Source organism: Phyllostomus discolor, chromosome 13 (genome assembly GCF_004126475.2).
Source record: "Phyllostomus discolor isolate MPI-MPIP mPhyDis1 chromosome 13, mPhyDis1.pri.v3, whole genome shotgun sequence".
Taxonomy (NCBI): domain Eukaryota; kingdom Metazoa; phylum Chordata; class Mammalia; order Chiroptera; family Phyllostomidae; genus Phyllostomus; species Phyllostomus discolor.
This window is the reverse complement of record NC_040915.2, coordinates 72,109,238-72,129,079: the sequence shown is the minus strand read 5'-3', so window position 1 is coordinate 72,129,079 and position 19,842 is coordinate 72,109,238. Positions and strand designations below refer to the sequence as shown.

Sequence of the window (19,842 nt, the reverse complement as noted above, 5' to 3'; positions counted from 1 at the left end):
CTTTGATATTTTTTCTTTTTTTTTTAAGATTTTATTTATTTATTTTTAGAGAGGGAAGGGAGAGAGAAAGAGAGAGAGAGAGAAACATCAATGTGCAGTTGCTGGGGGTCATGGCCTGCAACCCAGGCATATGCCCTGACTGGGAATCGAACCTGCGACACTTTGGTTCACAGCCCGCACTCAATCCACTGAGCTATGCCAGCCAGGGCTGATATTTTTTCAAATTTAGAAACAAGTCAATAAGATGGCTATGCCAGAGCTGTTCTCTTTTGTTCTGATGTACTGGACGGGAAGACAGATTGGAGACAGGGTATACTCCAGCACATGTGTATACTCATGAAAGTAAGGAGGGGTGGGGCTCTGACCAAACGCTGATTCCTGACATGTTTGTGGAAGGCAGCCCAGCCAGACAACTCCTCAAAATACTGTTGAGAAAGGTACAGTGCTGACATTTGACCCTGAGTCACTGGAACCCAGTCTGTAGCAGACTTGTGGCCCAAGGTTTGATACAGACACTGAGGGTCTGTTCAAGTAGCATTTGCTCCTACCTTCTTGTACACAGTGTTTAAATTGTTCACATAGAGAACACAAGCACTTGAGGATAACTCGGTCCTCATTCTTGTTCTGTGACCTCCTTGGCTCTAACCTACATGTCCTCGCACAACGTCTAAAGTCAATATGACATTGGGATAAATAAGTATTAAACCCTGGCAAGACATTCAAAAAGGTAGAAGAGAAGTCAGTTGTGTGGCAGAAAGCTGGATTTGTCAATTTTCAGCAACCAACCTGGGGATGAACCAGATAAGCTTCTGAGAAAACCACGCCTCCTTGAAATGAGACAAGGCACCACCACATTCCTCTTCTTCCTCCTTCAAACATGAACATGACACCTGAGCAGTGGCAGCCCTTCAAAACCACAGACTAATAGCATAAGGATCAAAAGCAAACATGGTGAGGATGGTATGGTGGAACTGAGCTTTGGTCCTCAAATGTCTTGTCAAATACCTAAACCAATGCCAGAAACCACCTTTCTCTGGACTTCTTATGCATGAAAAAAACCATCACATATTTGTTGAAGCTGCTATTAGTTGGGTTTTCAGTAAAGCCAAAGACCTTCCTAATTGAATCATTCTCTTGAATCAATAATTTGCAACCAGACTAGATCTGCACAAAAATATGATTATGGCATTACCCAGTTCAAATTCTTCCATAGCTCTTCACTGTCTATAGAACAGTCTACAGATGTTGACATGGTGTCTAAGGTCCCTTATAACCATACCTAGTGCACCTACCAAATGTATCTCATTTCCTTCAAGCTGTCCCTCTTACTTTACATCTAGTAGTTTCAAATAACAATGTTTTCTCTAAGAACCACACTTCAGCCCCTGTGACTTTGCTCATGTTTTCTCTGCTTAGGATGCTTTTCCCACCTTCCTTTGCTTACTCTCACCTAGTCTTCAAAATATAAATGCTCGAACATCACCTTACCCAGGAACCTTTTCTCCACACTGACATGCAGGGCTAAGTGCCCCTCCCATTACTGTGGTGCCCAGTCATACTTCTATCTCTGCCCTGATCATGTTAGAGATAAAGTATCTATTTGCAAATCTGACTTCTGCCCTAAAGAGTGAGTCTCTCTGACATCAGGGCCTGTAACTTGACTCTTGTTTGCAACCTTAACACTTAGCACAATTGCTGGTACACAGTAGTTAATGACTCAGTAAGTAACTGTTGAAATACATTGGGTTTCAGATGAGTCTATGCACACACACATGCACATATGTTCCTGGGTGTGTAAATCTTTGTGCCAAATAATCACTCACTCACTGCCTCACTCATTCACTCACTTACTCATTTATTCATCTTTACAAAAGGGCAAAGCTTCAATAATGCAAAAGTGCTGTCACAAAGATAGGAAGCTAAAGAAAAACAAATAGAAGGAAATTTCCTTAAAATGTTGTAAATACACTCAATAGGAAATTCACCTGCTTGAGAAAAAAATGATCGTTCTAACGATAGACTGACAATTATTGCCACAAAGTCATCATGCAGTGGCAGAAGGGTTTAAGGATAATATAAACTTATGATGTAAGGGCAGAGAACTGAGTTGGGAGCTGGTGGTATAAGGAGGAGGTAATAACTGCACTGATGAATCCAGTTTTTAAAAGTTCTACTCATGTAGTTATTAGAATATAAAGCTATGAAATCCCAGTGGACAGGAAGAGTTCCTTTTGTTACATCTTTTGTTTTTTATTTCTTTAATTTCTTCTTCTGTCTATATCCTCTGTTTTCAAATATGTACTGGTTTTGCCCATTTTGAAAAAAAAACTTTAATCATTTCTGTGTCCCAGTTATCATCTTCATTTTCTTCTCCCTTCGCCACTGAACCTTTAAAATCAACATTCTACACTACTATGGCCACCATCTGTCCTTCTACTTATTAACCCCTCCCCCTGCACTACCAAAATATGTTCTCCAAGATCACTGATAGACCCATCATCAAAATCAGTCATCAAATTTAAAATCATCAAATTTCTCATGGTCTGTAATCTTATCTTCTCTTTGTTGCAAATAACACTCATGACCCCCTTCCCTCTACACTTTCTTTAGACTCCTTCTGAGCTTTGGTGACTTGACAGTAGCCAGATTCCCCAGTCCATCCTATGACTTTTTAATAGGTGTTCCTTCTCCTCCCATCGCCTAAATATGAGTATTCTTCATATAAAGTAATGGATGTTTTTGTCAAAGGAATGCCCACCCCACAATGTGAGGCCCCAAAAAACCTAGCAAAGGGGGACATGACAGAGGTAACCAGCTTGGACCTTTGTCAGAGAAGGTTTTAAATCCATCTACAGCTCCTACACAACTGATTGTAAACTTTGGGTCTACAAGATAAAGTCCCAATTCCTGCACTTGGCATCATTGAGGCTCTAATCTACATTTTCTTTTAGAGGAGATAAACCAAAAGTACTGTTCATCATTATGTTATACAAAAATCTAAAAATAAGAGATTTGTAAGGAAGAAACAAATAAATAAGTAAATAAACAGACAGATAGCAAATAAGGGGACAACAGAAATCATTTAAATTTGAATTATTTTCCATATTAGGATGAAAAACATTTCAAAGCACATATCTGACAAGATACTAGGTTTTGTTCCCTGGCCAAAGCCTACCATAAATAGAAGGTGTTCAGCATCTTCTCTGTGCCACTGGCTCTTGACCAAACCTTTGAGGGCTCTGGGGGCTCTTGGGCTGTACTGAGCTCCACCTGCTCATCTGCAAAAGTGTTGTCCACCCCTCTGTTGCAAAGAAACCCTTTAGGTAGTCCCATAAGGCCCAGGCCAGGTTAACAGTGTTGAGGGTGTAATTCATGCCCTTCCATTCATACTCACTGGTGGACTGAAAGCTCACTTCCCTAATGGAGAAAATGTCACTCTCATCCTCTCTTCTTGTCCAACCTCAATCTTTTGGATGGTGACAGTCCAACACAAGGGCCTTCTTGTCACCATTCCTTATAAATCCCACTTTGAAGGCACCTGTTCTTCGATCTTTGCTCTTGGCAGGGCTCCTCCCCCTGGACAAATGTTAGTGGGATGCTACTGCTAATGCTGAAAGCAATGGTGATCATTTCTCCAACAACGTTCCACAAGAATTTGGCTTCTGTCCCATTCATTTCCAGCTCCCAATCTCAGACATCTTGGGGAGGGACTTATGCATCTGTATCTTCTTTTCCTCCTTAATTGCACCACTCAGAAATTCAACAAAAGCTTTGTCCCCTCAGGGTGCAATGGTCTGCAGTTGCAGGTGCAGGGCCCCTGTGCAGTCAGGGGGGCTGGGGTCACGGCCCAGCACAGGCTGCAGCCGAGGTGGGGAAGAGTGCCGGCAGTGAGGAGCCCCAGTGACCGCTGAACCCAAGGCACCCTGTGGGCTGTGCAACAGAGACCAAGGTGGTGGCTGTGGGAACACATGCAGATTAGGACAACCAGGCCAAGGCTCCCCCTGCATTTTTGACCTTATCTCTCATTCTTTCCCTACAAAACACCTCCTCTGAGTAGGCATTCAGTTTGTATATGTTGACCAAACAGATGAATACAAAAATGCTTCATTCCTGGATAACTCAACAACGACCCCAGCCCCACCATCCCATAATATAGCATGCCTTGTGCTTAAATGCTCAACCACAGACTTGTTTGCACCTGTCTAGTGTGAGATGCTTTTCCTATTTATTTTCCATCTATGTAGTTTTGCCCACTGTTCAAGGCCTAATGTGAATTTCACCTTCTCCAAGACTTCTTCCTTGTTAATATATTATTTATTATGTTCCACATATTGGATATTTAGCATATTTTAAATTATTTTTAAAGTGACTTCTTGCCCAAAAACATTTGAAGCCATGTGGGGATAGCAGGAATCTTACACTCCTTTGTACACCCAGCCCCATAAACACAATCTAGCACCTTACAGAGAGGAGCTGCCTGGTACAGACTTTCTGATGACTTTTGTTTCACATAAGAGTTGTGTTGAAAGCTCAGGCTCTGGAATTAGACCTAGATTTGAATCCCAGCTCTGAACACTAGTGAAATGACCTTAAGGACATCATTAAATATCTCATGTCTTGACTTCCTCATCTGTAAAATTGGAAGATTAATAGTTCTGACTCACAGTGGTATTGGTAAGCTAAGCGAGATCATTAATGTACTGTGCTTAGCAAAGTGTTTATCACATGGTAAAAGTTTCAATAAAAACTATTGATGACAATGAAAATGATGATTCTTTAGATATAGATCAGACCAGGATCAATGCCAAGGTCAAATAAACATCTTTTATTGAAACCCTGTGACTACTTTAAAAGAGGCTCACTCACTGAAGAGAACTTTCTTGCTCTCTGACACACTGGGGAACACAGATGGCATCATGCCCCACCTAAGCTGGGGCAACTGAGCAATGGAGCTTTAAATTATGTTTTTCTATAGCTCATTTCTAGCATTTCTTCTCCCACATCTGTCATCTCATAACCCAATCACTCAGCAGAGTGCAAGAGCCCATTAGCTCTGTACCAGGTGATCTTGAAATAAAGCAGAGGGTCACTGTCTGTTGCTTTGCAGTAATTTAAATAAATGCTAAACAAGTGCACTGGGAGGCTCTCTTCAAAGTAAAACTTGAAGGTTGCAGGGCCTGTAGGGTCAGTGATCTGAAGGATGCCAAAACTGTATTTAACTTGCCCTTCCTGCACTGGGTGTGAGCTGGGCTGCCCTCCAGCTTTTATTCCAAAAATAGTAAATCTGTGGTCAGAAGTCTCTGGACCTTAATGATACCCGTGTTTGAGAGACGGCTCCTTGGAATGCTGGACTATGGTTTCAGTTAGAAGTTCAAGAGAGACAGTGGTTTATTATGAGAGGAAGGGGGCTGTAAGCAGCAATGTTACTTTACATTACCATCTTCTGTCTGAAAGACAACAGCAAAATGGTCTACCTTGGAAAACTAGATTCAGTTTCACTGGGGCAGGGGAGAACTGGATGGACAGAACACAAATTATTGAATGGGTAATTTAAAAACAGACAGAAATGATAACACAGATAGCACAGGGACAAACCAAACAACAAACACATCATTTATAACATTTTTGAAAGCAGTTAGATTTGTACAGACCAGGAAAACAGTCAAAGCATAGAGACCATCGACACATTACAACACCCACCACAGCTCACATTTCTCTTCCTGGCTAGCATGTCTGAGTATATGTTCTGTAAAGCTATTAACATGGTTGAGTACGTGGCTGTTAACTGATGTCTTGTCCAGATGGGAGGCTCTCAGGGGAAAGCAAAATCAGAGGGTAAAATAATCAACAAAATAGATAATAGATACTGCTCCAAAATGACCATGAGTTCTATACAGCTAAACTCTTGGGGACTCCAAACCCTGGCAAAAAGAGTCTGTATGATTCCTTTGAGGGTTTCACAATATAACTTATTAACTCATGTTCCAGGGAGCCAGAGATGGGAGACCAGGAAACTTTCCCAAAAGATTCCCATCATTTTCTTATGAGCAGTTTAATTGGCTCCCATACATTTCCTTGTGTGTGATCTTCTTCCACCTATATATATATGAGGTTAAACTTGGAGATGTCCTTTCTAAGCATGTTTTACCCTTTGCTAGTATGCCTTTCCTGTGGGGGGGGTGACAAAAGTCTGAGTTAGGGACACTTGCTTAGCACTGGCTTCTGCAGCTCTAAGCATCTATCCACCAAACTGACCAACAGGACAACAACTGGGGAGAATGTCCACTTCTGAAAGAAGCAGAGGTTCAGATTTCTCTTCCTAGGGCAGGTCACACAGTCTCTGTCACACCTTAGTAGGCCAGCAGCGAGGTGATCAGAGACTGACAACCAGGGAAATCTGTGCTATTATTGAAAATTCACCCAAACCCACAAACCATCTGGCTGAGACCTGGTAAGGCCTACTGCCACAATACATGGTTCCAGCCTCTCTGCTGTATGAGACCAGTAATGTAGAAAGGGCCTGCTTTCAATGATCACAGCAACTTTCTGCTTGTTAACAGGGGGTGCCCTGTTATAATAATCAGAAGCTTCATTTTTATTTGCTGAGTGTGCCTATGATTTTTAAATGTGTGGCGGTAAAACAAATTTACCTGCTCAAATTACTCTTCCTTAAGCACACAGTCACAGACAATTAGAGAAGCAGAGGATATTTTCAGTGGGTGCAGCATGAGAACTTTGTAAGATAATTTGCATGTAAGGCAAACTGAGGCCCAGAGTACTTGGCCTGCTGCCCCACAAGTGGCCACCTAAATGGGAACACCATTCTGCCCCACCTCAAAGTATCCTTCTCTGGCACTAAATTCTGTGTTAGGAGATAGAGGTGCTAGTTCCAAACCTGCCATCAACCACATTTATGAACTTGGATGACAGACTTCTCTTCTCTGGGAGCTCATTTTCCTAATCTGTGGATGGTTAAATGAGATGATTCTAAATAGTCAGGCTTCTAAATAGACAGAAATATGCAAAAGTAAAGCATGGAAGGCAACTGAGTCCTAATTTTTACTATTTTTTTTATCCAGAACTTATCATAACACTAAGTAATGGTTAAATCAGTGGAAGAGCACTCTAACAGATTGTTTCTTAGGTAATCGTGTTTGACGTCTACATCGAAGCCTTACATTTAGTCTCCTAGTGTAATAGCCATAGAAGAACCAGACCTACCTGGAAGAAAGGATAGTAGGCTAACATAGAAGGGACATTTAAAAACCTTGCTTCAAGTGCCCTGTAGTCGAAGTGAACAAATAAACAGGTAGATGAGGCATAGCTGAGACATTTGTTTTTCTGATTTCTAAAGCTCTCTTCGGATGAGAGATTGTCCACGGATACCTTGAGACTCGTGTTCTCTTGGTGTTTGCATATAGAACAAGACATGTGAGTATCACATCTGCATCATCACAAGCTGCAGATGTGATGATGATGCAGCAAAGAGCCCCTGGCAACAGGAGATGCCTGCTATGGGATGGGGTGTGAGGAGAACAAAGTCAGGACAGCAAACCCTAGAGACTCTCACAGAGCAAGTCAGAAGGGGCCAGAGAGATGTGGCTTATCACCTGCTGCACTGTTCCTGAATGCTGGCCACCACAAGCCCAGCATCTGCTGACTTCTGGTGCCAACACTTGCAGAAAATATGTGGCTTGGTGCAGAAGCAGCCCCACAGAATATGCTGGACTGGATAGAAATGGAAACCATTATGTTATTTGGCTGTAGTGGAGGTGTGGGGAATGGCCTACAAAATTCACTTCATGAACATAAAATTTCATGAGGATGAGAGATAGGAACTGTTCTCTGGAAGAGAGAAATTTATTTTAAGGCATTGATGATATAAAATAAAACAATAAAGCCCATTTAAAAATAATAATTCTGTGGCTTAAACTTTCAAAAGTCCTAGGAAGGAAAAGCTTAAAATGACATGTTTTAGAAAATCTTCAAATACCTGTTTGCTGTGCTCTGCACCTGCACAGAATCCTGACTTGGTGATGTCACCTAGCACAGCATTCTGTTCCCAGAGGGGCCCACACTTACCTCATCCCAGGTGGATAGGGACTGCCTAGTGCCAAACTTCACAGCCTTTCTCCTTTCTTGGTCATGCATTTGACAAAAAGGCATTTCTTCCTTGATACAAATATCTTTGACAATGCTAACTGAAGATAGGTGGTCACTGACATATATCCTGCTAAAAAACCTTGTATCTAGACATCAGCCCTAGAATCTCAGAGGACCTGTGAGCATCTCAACCTCTAATCCTTTGAAATTTTTCATTCTACCCCTCCCTTAAAACTGTCCTCTGTCTTTATGTTCCTCTAGGTCACTTTCCTCACCAATAGTCCCCCTAGCTCTGCCCAATGCCTTGTGGTTTTGCCATACCTCCCCAATTCATGTCCTGCTCCAGAGAGATCCAACCAGCTGTCTTGTGCTCAGCTTGTGGCCAGAGTGCAGGCTGCATTGGCAGGGCCACACAGGTGGGCTTTCAGCTCCAGAGCTTTCGGCACTGGGCAGAAATCTTTTCACTCACTCACAGTCACTAATTTTGACTCTTTAAACTTTCCCATTAAAAGCAAACAACACCAAACTTTTCCATTCTTCTTGAACTCCCTACTCCACTTCCTACTTTATTCTCAGAAGATGACTTCACTTTTCTTCATGGAGGAAATAGAAATTATTGATTAAAGTTCCCTTTTGAAGTTATCTCTTGAAGTGACTTCCAATGGTTCTTCACATTTACACTTCAAAAAGTAACATTCATTTTTTGTTATTTTCTTACTTTCTCCAAGAAAGGGACTTTCATTCTCTCCCTATATAGGGTTTTAATTGGAATTAAATCAACAAATGTGAGATACCTGGCCCAATGCTCGGCAGGCCACAAACATGGTTCCCATTCATTCTTTCTTCTACAAATTCAATTATATATAATTATATATGTCATATAAATTTAATATATAAACATATATATATTTAGGTTTTTCTCAAAGATTTTTTTCATTTATTTTTAGAGGAGAGAGAACAAAAGGGAGAGAAACATTGATGTGAGAGAGAAACATCCATCGGTTCGTTGCCTCTCATACACACCCTGACCAGGGATGTGGCCTGCAACCCGGGCATATGCCCTGACCAGGAATCAAACCAGTGACCTTTTGTTCATAGGCCAGCACTCAATCCACTGATCCACACCAGCTGGCACTTATATACATTTAATTTAATACAACATAGTTACCTCTTGAATTCTTAAAGACCCTACTCTCTTAGTTGTCTCTTTTCCACCCCCTGTATCTTTAATCTCTCCCTTTCTCTCCAGTTATTCTCCCCTTATTGACAAGCATATTCAAGAGCTTCCACTCTTTTCAAAAGCCTTATGCCCTCCCTTCTTTAAAAGGACTTTAGTTAGTATCCCCAAACTCTCTGTTTCTTCAACTTCTTAAGCTGTGGGCAATGGTACAATTTTGCTACTGTCCCATCTTTTCTCAAAACTTCACTGAACACTTGGAACTAATACAAAATAATATTGAATGTAAACTGTAATTGAAAAATTTAAAAAAACGTTAAGAACTTCACTGAAACTGTTTTTATGAAGTTTGTGAGTGACCCCTGCATCTTGACTCTGACTCCTTTCAATCTTCATCCTGCTCAAATTTTGATCCATTACCTTCTCTTTCAGTGCTGCTTCTTGTCTAGTATTCACATCTCAACTCTTGGCTACCTAGAACATTACTGCAACCTGTGGCTCCTCCCCTTCCTTCCTTTGGCCTCACCTGCTACCAAACTTGGATGACTCTTCTTTAAACTAATTTTCACATCTGAATAGTCCTTGCCAACCTTTCTTGCCAGAGTTGAGATTTCATCAAATCTCACCTGGACTACCCAGCAGCTCCATATGGCATCCAGCCTCTGGACTCTCCATTTTATTCATCCTCCACACTGCTGCCAGAGTTAGTTTTGTCCAAACTAACACTAAAACTAACCTGGTCTTTTCACCCTCCTGCTGAAAAATGTCTGTGGCTCCCAGTTGCCTCTGTTAGGTCCACACCACCTAACTGAACCTGGACAGTCTGACTCCAGCTCGCCCGCTGCTCCAGCCTCCTCCTCTGTCCTGAAGCTCACCTTGTAATGTGATGGCATCACTCTTCACAAGCTTGACTCCATGGTTTGGCACATGCTATCTAACTGAAATACAATTTCACCCTTCTCTAAGTGGAGCATGCCTAATCACCTTTCCAAACACAGCTCAGTTACAACCATTTTTTATTTGTTTATTTTTTTAAGATTTTATTTATTTATTTTTAGAGAGGGGAGGGAGGGAGATAGAGAGAGAGAGAGAAACATCAATGTGCGGTTGCTGGGAGTCATGGCCTGCAACCCAGGCATGTACCCTGACCAGGAATCAAACCTGGGACACTTATTTATTTAGTTTTTTGAAAAAAGCCTTCCCAGATTGACCTGGGCCATTCAACTCCCTGCTCTGGATTCGGTGAGCCTTTACTCCCTTGTTCCTACCTCTTTATAGCCATTAACAAGGTGTTGTTGACTCTTTTACTTTGTTTATCTTTCATCAAGAGACTATGAAATCTTTGAAGAATGATCTTATTCAACACTGTATCCCAATAACCATCTGGTTTCTTGTTTAACAAATGTTTGTTGTAGCACTATGAAGAGAAGATGTGGTAAAAAAAATGACAGAAATAAGAACAGAATAAAATTACATTCTTTCCATAACTGGTTGAGATAAGATACCCTTGCTGAAAAGAACAGGAGATCAGGATGCTTCCTGTTTCAGGCCTGTCTGTACCACTTTCATCCTCCCTGTAGGTCAGTTGTCCAAACTTGATCACAGTGTCATCAATGCAGGAATAAGACAACCCAAAGGCCCATGTCTAAATTAAATTCAGCTATTGCTAACAGATATCAGGCTTCAGATAAAAGAGTCAAGCCCAGCACTAGCATTAGTCTCATTCATGAAGCATCCAGATATGTTAATGATCAAACTTTGGAAGAAAAAAGAGGAGTAAGTAAAATTAGTTTTAAAATCTAGTTTTATAAGTCCTCCTGCCTCATTCTTAGCTAGGCAAATACTTTTAAGAAAAGAGCCCTACTGCCCTTGCTAACTTGTTCTTGCCTCTTGACAACCCAAAATACAGCCTTCAGCTTGGGTTGGTCTAACTGCTAAATAAAGTAAACAGCACAGTTTTATTTACCTGGGTTTGTACTTTCTTACACAAACAGCAGGAAGCTCATGCATGCAACAGACCAGCCAGGACCAGAAATCAGCATTCTCAATTGATCTCCACCTACTGAGTTCAAAGGGAGGGAATGGCTGGCCAAGATGAAGAAAAACCTCAAAAGGTTGATTTATAGACTTGAATCTTAAAGGACTTTGCTCAGCTCTCTGTTGGAAGTGGTAGCTTCCCCAAAATTTTCTTATTATTTCTTGTCTTACAGAAATTTATTTAGCCACTGATTCAGCTGAAGCAGGTTATGGGGCGGGACTTTTCCTTCAGAACAATCTACAAAAAAAGAGGAATATCATAATAGTAAGGAGTAGGTATAATGCTAACTTTCGTTCAGTATTTTATCTGACTTAAATGTCAAGAAAATTTGGAGGTGATTAAAATACCAAAACCTGAAAGAAAGGCAGTAGGTCCCAATGGAAATGGTATGGTCTACCTCGCTATTCTAAAGTCCTTTCACTGGGTCTGCATGGCTGTCCATAATTTAAAGAATCCCTCTGCGTGTCAACTAAAAGGAGGTGCTTGTAAATCCTACCTTCAGAGACAGAGAACTAATGAGAGATGATGGGAAAGGCTATGAGAAAAAAACGGAACTTAAAATGTAAGGAGGAATCCACAGGAGGAAGAATAGTATCTAATACTGAAGAACTGAAGACCAGAACGCTCATTTAAGTCCTGGCTCTACCACTTAGTGCCTATGTGATCTCGGGCTTCATGTCTGGAACTATAAAATGTGGATTATAATAATTTCTTTTGCATAAGGCACTCATAATGATTAAATAAGATAACAAAAGAGATTTATGAGCAATAACACACAATGTGAATGCTGTTTTAGTGACAATAGCATAATAATAATGAAAATCTCAGGGTGCTTTTCTTCCCTATCCACACGCATGAGATAGCTAACTGGTCATCCTCTCCAGGGAAGGAGAATTTCCAGATAAAGACTTCGTGTCATCGCTCTACTTGCAAACAAGCTCAGGAACTCATTCTGTGGATTCATTTAAATGAAGACTTGTGTGCAGAGTCCCAGGGTCCAAGCAAAGCAGTCTGGGGAAAACAAAGGACAAAACAATGATGGGACAGTCACACTGGGCCCCCAGGGCTGTGGGACTGGCCCAGAGGAGGGGGTGATCACGCTCCATGCTGAGACCTTTGATGGTGGGAAAGGAAGTCCTGACTTGGGTTTATCTTGTTTCCCTTTGCCCCCAAGATGCACACAAAGTTTCCTGGGCTTCAGAGCTCACACCTGGGTACCTGCCAGAACCAGACAGCCCGGAAGAAAGAGTGCTGAGAGAAAACGCATGTGGGCACCCAATGGAGGGTCTGGGAACATTCATCCATACGGCTAGTGTCAGCGCTCTCAGTCGCTCTCTGCATCAGAGACAGGACACCTTTCATAGTGGCTGTTGGGCACATTCTCTGACCAGGAAGCCCGCTTCACCCCAGCTGGAAACAGCAGCCTCTCGGGGCTGGAGGGGGAGGGATGCTTTCTCTAGAGTACCTCTGTCTGACAAATTGCTCCTTTGGAAGCCAGAAGTGACTCAAAAACAGCCTCCATCTGCTATCCATCTTAGAGACTAGATTTGTCAAAACAGCATTTTAAAGGTTAATAGAAAGTGGAACACACACACTTTCAATATGTATGGCAAAATACCCTATTAAACATAAACATGCATATGGGAGTGACAGGTCTTTTGAACATTCTCACATTTTTACATCTACTCAACCAACCTTGTCTTATTAATTGGTCCCCTTAACACATACTGTTATTGTTGTTGTTTTTCTCCAAAAGAATGGTTATGTGCAAAGGGGCATACATTTAATTGCTACTGAGTGTCTTGGGATTTAAGGTAGTAAGTCTGTGTCTAAACCAACAAACTCCTTATCTTCTCTGTTCTAACAGAGGATGAGGAATAAAACAATTTATTCTTGCTGCCTAAGCACTGTCCCACCAGCAGACTGGTGAGCTTCCCTGAGCAGGCCAGCAGATAGGGCAAGTGCCCAGGGCTTTCACTCAGGGTAAGTGCAACCAAAGGGAACCTTTTTTTCTCTTTCTTTCTTTTTTTGGGGGGGTCATCAATGAGATCTCCAAGGAGAACTGAACCAAAAAGGCTGGAATCAAACCCAATACAAAAAAGAAAAAGAAATAAATAAAAGTGTGGGAGAAAGAATGCTAAGGTCCTCCAGAATTCAGTTAACTGGAATTCTTCCTGCTACCAAGCCCAAAGGAGGCAGAGAACAAGGTTCCTTTCTGTCTTCTCTCACCCTCGTCAAAGCAGCTCTTCACAGGCTAGCAAAGCCCAGCTTCTCTGGAGGATGCCTTTCTATCTGATTAAATAGAATATTATACTAAATATTCAGCCACCTCAGCACTAGCTGTGTGGGTGTGCAGGATAAAATCTTCATGAAAACGCCCTCACAGGTCACTTGTTTAATTTTAATTCTGCAAAATGTAAAAATAGAATGAGCTGCCACGAAGGGTTGACAGCTTCAATGAGGAGGTTCCAATAGCACAAAAACCACGTGTCCCCCTGGTCACTTACTTTATCCCTCTGTCAGGGGGGAAAGGGAGGGAGAAAAATCAGGAAAGCAAGGTGCCACTTTCATTTGTCTTCTGCTCTTTCCCCCGCTTTGCCTTTTCTTGCACTTACTGTCTGTCTTCCTCTTACTCCATCTGTTTCCTGTCTCTCCTCCCACTTCACCTGCTTCCTCTCTCAGCGTCCGGCCCTCCTGCCCATCATCATTTTGTGTCTTTTCTCTTTTCCTCTTTCTCAGGACTGGTCCTCCCACGCTGCCATGTGGCCTGTGCCACCCCTGCTTTCCGGGGCAGTCTGTCTCCAGGCAACCTGGTCTCATGAACTTTTCTAGGAATTGCCTTCCTCCCCTCTCCCATTTCTGTCTCCTACTCTTCCCCAAGTCCCACACACTGAAAATGTTTAGAAAGATGGAATTTCAGAGATCAGTTGGATGAAAGGGTAGATGAGCCATAGGGACTGCCCTTTTCATACCCCCTCATCTAGTCAACTGTGTTACTCATGGACCTCAGCAACTTTGGTGGGGTGCAGGGGTGAGTGTTAGTGGGCTGGGAAGGCAGGTAGTACCTCACTGGTCTTGTGTTTTGGATAAATCATTTTTAGTTTTGTGCAGTTTAAAAAAACAAATGTTCAAATTGCACTTTCTAATTCTGACCCCTGAGCCAAGAGCCAATTCCACCTAACCTTATTCTGGCTCAGAAAGTGAAATTCTCTTTAGCCAGGGGCTCCAGAGCTGCACCAAAAGCTGTGCAGGTGCTGACAGAGAAGAGAAGCTTCCTGCTTCATGTCTGTTAGAATCTCAGAAAGGGTCCAACATTTGACCTAGCCTGAAACCAAAGGTTCAGGCTGCTTCAAGTCTGCTAGTATGGCTGATGGAACCAATGCAGTTTAACTTCTTCACTCTGCTAGAACAGGCTCCTCTTCTGTGGTGGCAATGAACAAGGAGCCGTCCTTCCCCAGCTCTGTAAATCACTGGTAACTTTCTCTCTGAAGAGAACCTCACTGTGGGTCTGAGGAAAGCATAATGGAAAAGGTGGTTAGCAGATCACTAACTCACAGATTCATCAACATCAACTCACTCTAGAAAAGAACTTAAATTCCTATTTTTATTGCTACCTTACACATATGTACACAAGTCCACTGACAAGGGGTCCCCTAGCTAAAGACCTCTATCTTCACACACAACAAATGAGGTGACCCCCAGAACAGCACATGCCTACTCAAGACCCCAGACTATCTGTTGTAACACTGTCTCCACCTGCCTCTTATTGGAAATGTTCATTCGTTATGAAGTTGTGCAATGCATACCCAACAGGTACAAAGCAGAGTAGATACTGGGGTATCCATTAGAAGCCAGGGTCTTGTGTACCACAAAATAAAGGGGATACAGATGCTGGACACCTAAAAGGTACATGCAGTGTTTCTGCTGTGTGCACATTAGGGTTCTGGATCAAATCAAGGCAAGGATAACTTCAGTACAATCTGAAGAAGGATCATACCTAGGCAAAAATGAAACATGATTCCACAGGTGTAGAGAGGGGAAATGGAAGGAAGAAAAGATCCTAATTAAGCTGAAGAACAATGAAAATAAAAACAGCATAAACTGCAGAAAGCACCCCAAGAGAAAGCACTCCATCAGCTGGGCAAGCGGAATGGGTGACAATCCACAGCAGAATTGTACATAACTCAAAGCCACAAGCAGGCAACAACTGCGTGACACCTGTGCGGAGCAATAGCTGGAGGTGGGGGACAGAGCAGTGGAAACCCCTCTGGAGTATAGCTGCACCCCTGGGATGACAATTGCAGTTACAGTGGAAGATTCCAGATGTATGTGATGGGACAGCACTGACGGGAGTCAAGAGTGAGCTGATCCACAGAGACATCGAATGACGGGTATGGTCCAAAAGTAAAGGCTAGAAGGTGGTGGCAGGGACAATGTCTAGAATGTGATTTCATCCAAGGCCTATCATCTTTAAAAATAGCTATGATCTTTAAAAAGATGAAACAAGGCACTCACATTTGGTGACAGTGCCAAAGTGGGGCCCCACAGCAGCACCCCATTCTCCCTAGGTAACTGATAAGTTGCTCAGAATGGTTTCTTCTCAACACTAGCACAAAAGCCCAGCCCCAAATTTCCAAAGCCAAACAACCTTTGAGGGTGGACAGGAAAAAAGAAACAACAGAATTTCCACATACCCTTTGGATACCCTGGGTCTCCTGAATACCCACAATGCCCAGCAAAACTCTTGGCCCAAATTGCATGTTGCGGACAAGATCTTCTGGGCAAGTTACAAAGTAAAGGAGCCAAAGGGAGAGGGTCTCAAACAAACACTGGTGACCCCATCTGCAACCTCACTGTCCACAGTCAAAGGCAGCCAGTTCGAGCTGTGAGAAGCTGCGAAGGTAAGGTGGCATGGCTAGGGACACCAGCTGTGAGCAAGAGACAGGATCTTCAAGTAAGGAGCAGAGGCGGGGGCACCACTGAATAGAAGGAATGTTTGTTAACTTCACCCAGAGCACAAGGCTGATTTGCTCACACCAGAAACACGTCTGTATTTTGCCCTCTAACCTGTTAAATGATGTTTAATGAGAGGAAGGGAGGGATGGAGGGAGGAAGGGAGGGAGGGAGGGAGAGAGAAAGCAGTTCACACTGGAGGAGTATGGACGTCTCTCTCTGAGGGTACCTGTTCCACAGCGAGCCTCAAGATCAGTTAGGGGCAAACTGGGACCTTAGAGTGGGGGATACAAAGGCAGCATTTGCAAACTGTTTCTAATGTTAGTTTTCTGAGCTTAAAGAGAGAAGCCCAGCTGAGATATGCCCCTCTTGAAAACGCCACAGGCTGCAGGCTCCTCATCTATAGCACACTGTTTGCATCTCCCAAAGGTGCATGCCCACGGAGGTGCTGGCAGAGGAGACAGCTCAGCTTCTCATGCAAGTTTCTTTGTCCTCGCCCAGAGTGGTGTGGGGGGGGGGGCAGTTTTACAACTGCTACTGTCATGAAAACATTTTATTTTTTTATAAGTCTTAAAAAAAATCCTGAGATAAAAGGAGGGATTTCCTAAGTACATGTGATATGCACAATCCTTGCACCCTGCCCCTCTTTAATTCTGGGCTTGGGACGCAGTCACCACTCACCACTGCTGCAGACCCACCAGGATACACCGCCCAGGAGCACACTATCGCCAGCTTGTCCCTAGGTGGCCCTGGAGCCTGTGCGCCCTGCTAACAAACTCTTCTGAGGACCGGCATGTCTCCAGACTTGAAGCTGGCTGATGGATGCAAACAAGTTGTTTGCTCTCCAACAGCTTCACTCTAATTAATGGCCACACCTTCTCATGCCTCCATCTGCTCCATACGATAACTCAGTTTCTTCTGGGATGGGACTTCATGCATCTCTAGCTTCAAGCCAAGCATTCCTAATCGGCCCACCTCCTCCCTAGGAGGACATTAGAAAATGAAGAACCTTTTCCTAGTCTTACTAGGGGTGAATCCCATGATGTTTGCTGTCTTTCAAATCTTGAATTTCCACAAGCAAGGGCACTAGGCATGAGATTGATGAGGGTGGTCACGTGGGAGGAAAGTCCTGTGTGAAGACAGAAGGCCAGGGTCCCCAGTTCAGACTTTGGCTGGGATGTTGAAGAGGGGCAGAAGCAGCCTCAAGCCCACAGCCTTGCCCTAACCACTTGTCCAAGCGCCTGTCCAGAAGTAATGGAAGAAAAGCGAGCTTAGTCTCCTCTGGAAACTCATGAAGGAGGCAGACAGTCAGTCCTAGTAGCTTCCTGGGGACACCAGTTCTCAGGTGGGGCACCACAGCCAGGCTATAGTCCATGTTAATAGCTTTACCGTGCTCTCTGGAACTTGGAGCTTGCGCTAAGAAAATTCAGAGAACAAACAGCGGGCCCCGCCCCCACCCCCGGTATTTCCACAACCTCCACAGCCCCGGCATCCCTCATTGTCAACCCTGCATCAAGGCGCATTTCTGCCAGGGCTCAGGAAGGTCAGGAAGTTCTTACCTGGGTCTGCTAGGGGACGCACTCATGGGGGCAGATCGGCAGGGCTCTCCGGATCGGCAGCGGCCCGGGGCGCAGCACCGGCTGCTAGCTACCGCTCGCCGTGCTCCCCTAAGCCTGGCTTTGCAGAGAGCAGAGCCAGCCCCCTCTGAAGGAGGGAGGGGAGCGGAGCCAGAGGGCGCCACCGGAACCGAGCCGGTGGGTACGCCCCCCTCTCTGTGGGCGGTGAGGCCCCCTGCAGCCCCCGGATCTATTTGCTGCCGTTTCTCCGTCCCTCTTACTATAAATATCTACACCCCCTCCCCGCGCCTCTGCGATCCTCCCGTGTCGCCCCTGACTGCCTCCGTGTTTCCGCTCAGTCTCAGCCTGTCACCTCTCTCCTTACCTCGCCCGCCCCCCAGGCCAAGCCGGCTACCTGCCACCTGGGTTTGCCTCGCTCCAGCCTTCAGCACCGCAGGGTAACTCGGGGACAGACTATGCCTTTAAAGCCATCAAGTTTACTGCGGACACAGTACCAGAAACCCCACTGCCTGACGGCTTCGAGGAGGTATCAGCCCATCTGGAAACTAGACTCCCGTCTCACACCTGCCCTGGAGAAGGGGAATGGGAACTCCAATGGCGCGGGTCCACAGGTGACCTGGGGGGTCTTCTGGAGGGGGCTGAAATCTCGCCACTGCAAAGCAGGCAAGAACCTGGGGAGCCATCACGGTCAGAGCGCTGTATTTGCAGGTAAGAAAACTGAAGCTCAGAGAGGTGCACGGATTCGCCCAGGATCACACTGCAGCTACGGAAGTGGAGAGCTGAGTTATGCCAGGGCCACACATCCAAGTTTCCACACCTGAAACAGAACATGCCTGCTGTGGAGTGGCCCAGAGCACCTATGTCCCTCTGGCAGGCCACCCGAGCCTACCAAGAAAAAACATAATTGACCGACTTCCAGATTAACCCTCTGCTCTTACCATGGCCACTGCTGAACTCTCCCCTCTCCCAGGAAAGCTGTGAAGAATGAGAAACACCAAAGGTGCAGCAATGCTGGAGCCACAAAAGAGTGAAATGAAAAGTCCTTTTTCATTGCTGTCTCCCAAAGACCTGGCCAACAGTATCTGCTGTATAAAACCCCCATTGCTCCCTTATTATTTTCCACACTCCTCTCCATCCCCCACTGCATTCTGACCAGTCTGACACAGATATTTTCACACTAACCATAAAAGAGAATACATTTCCCCCACCTGTTTCTTAGCCTACACTAAATTGCTACCTGGTAGTATCAGCTTGTCCCTCAAAAGGGCTTTCTCACTGGAGGACCGCTGAGGGCTCTAGCACTAACTGCCTTCCCAGACACTCACCCCTGGCAGAGTCAGAGTTGGCTCACTCACAGATGTTCTTCCCTGGGGCATTTCATGACTCGGGTGACAGAGCTTGTCTGGGCTGCTTCCCAGGGCAATGGCATTGGTGCCATCAGAGCCACCTCCCTTCCTGCTCGGTGGGGTACAATATTCTGCATGCATTCATGTATCCTTTTTTGGAAAGTTATCCTACCTATTTAACAATTGCATGCACTGCAGTAACTCAGAGAATGATGAAGTGCCCTTGGAGTTACACTGTAAGTCAAGAAGAGTTGCTTTGCTAAATGTGGCCCTTGAGAAGCAGGTAGCAGAGTGAGTGAGTCTGAACTCTGGAGTAGGTATTTCAGCCGCACCCTCTTTTTTTGTTGTTGTTAACTGATTTTAGACAGAAAATGGAAGGCGGGGGGAGAGAAAGAGAAATATTGATGTGAGAGAGAAACATCAATTGGTTGCCTCCCATATGTGTCCTTGACCGGGGATTGAACCCACAACCCAGGTATGTGCCCTGGCTGGGGATTGAACCCACAACCTTTTGGTGTATGGGACGATACTCCAACCAACTGAGTCACCCAGCCAGGGCCCCAGGCCCACTCTACCAGATTTGTCAACTTGGACAATTTCCTTACCTTTCTAAGCCTTGGTTTGTCTGAATGAAAAATGGGGAAAGCA

At 44.2% G+C, this 19,842-nt stretch overlaps 1 long non-coding RNA gene and 1 pseudogene across 1 annotated transcript; both read right to left on the bottom strand.

The window, feature by feature from the left end:
- Nucleotides 1–222: 222 nt before the first annotated feature.
- Nucleotides 223–8,927, bottom strand: LOC118497840 (annotated as a pseudogene).
- A 4,428-nt stretch (nt 8,928–13,355) lies between these two features.
- On the bottom strand, nt 13,356–19,158 carry LOC118497899. The gene is made up of 2 exons (XR_004900413.1): nt 17,831–19,158; nt 13,356–17,687 (listed from the first exon to the last, which is right to left on the bottom strand). It is a non-coding gene; the product is annotated as an uncharacterized LOC118497899 (long non-coding RNA).
- Between the last annotated feature and the right edge of the window lie 684 nt (nt 19,159–19,842).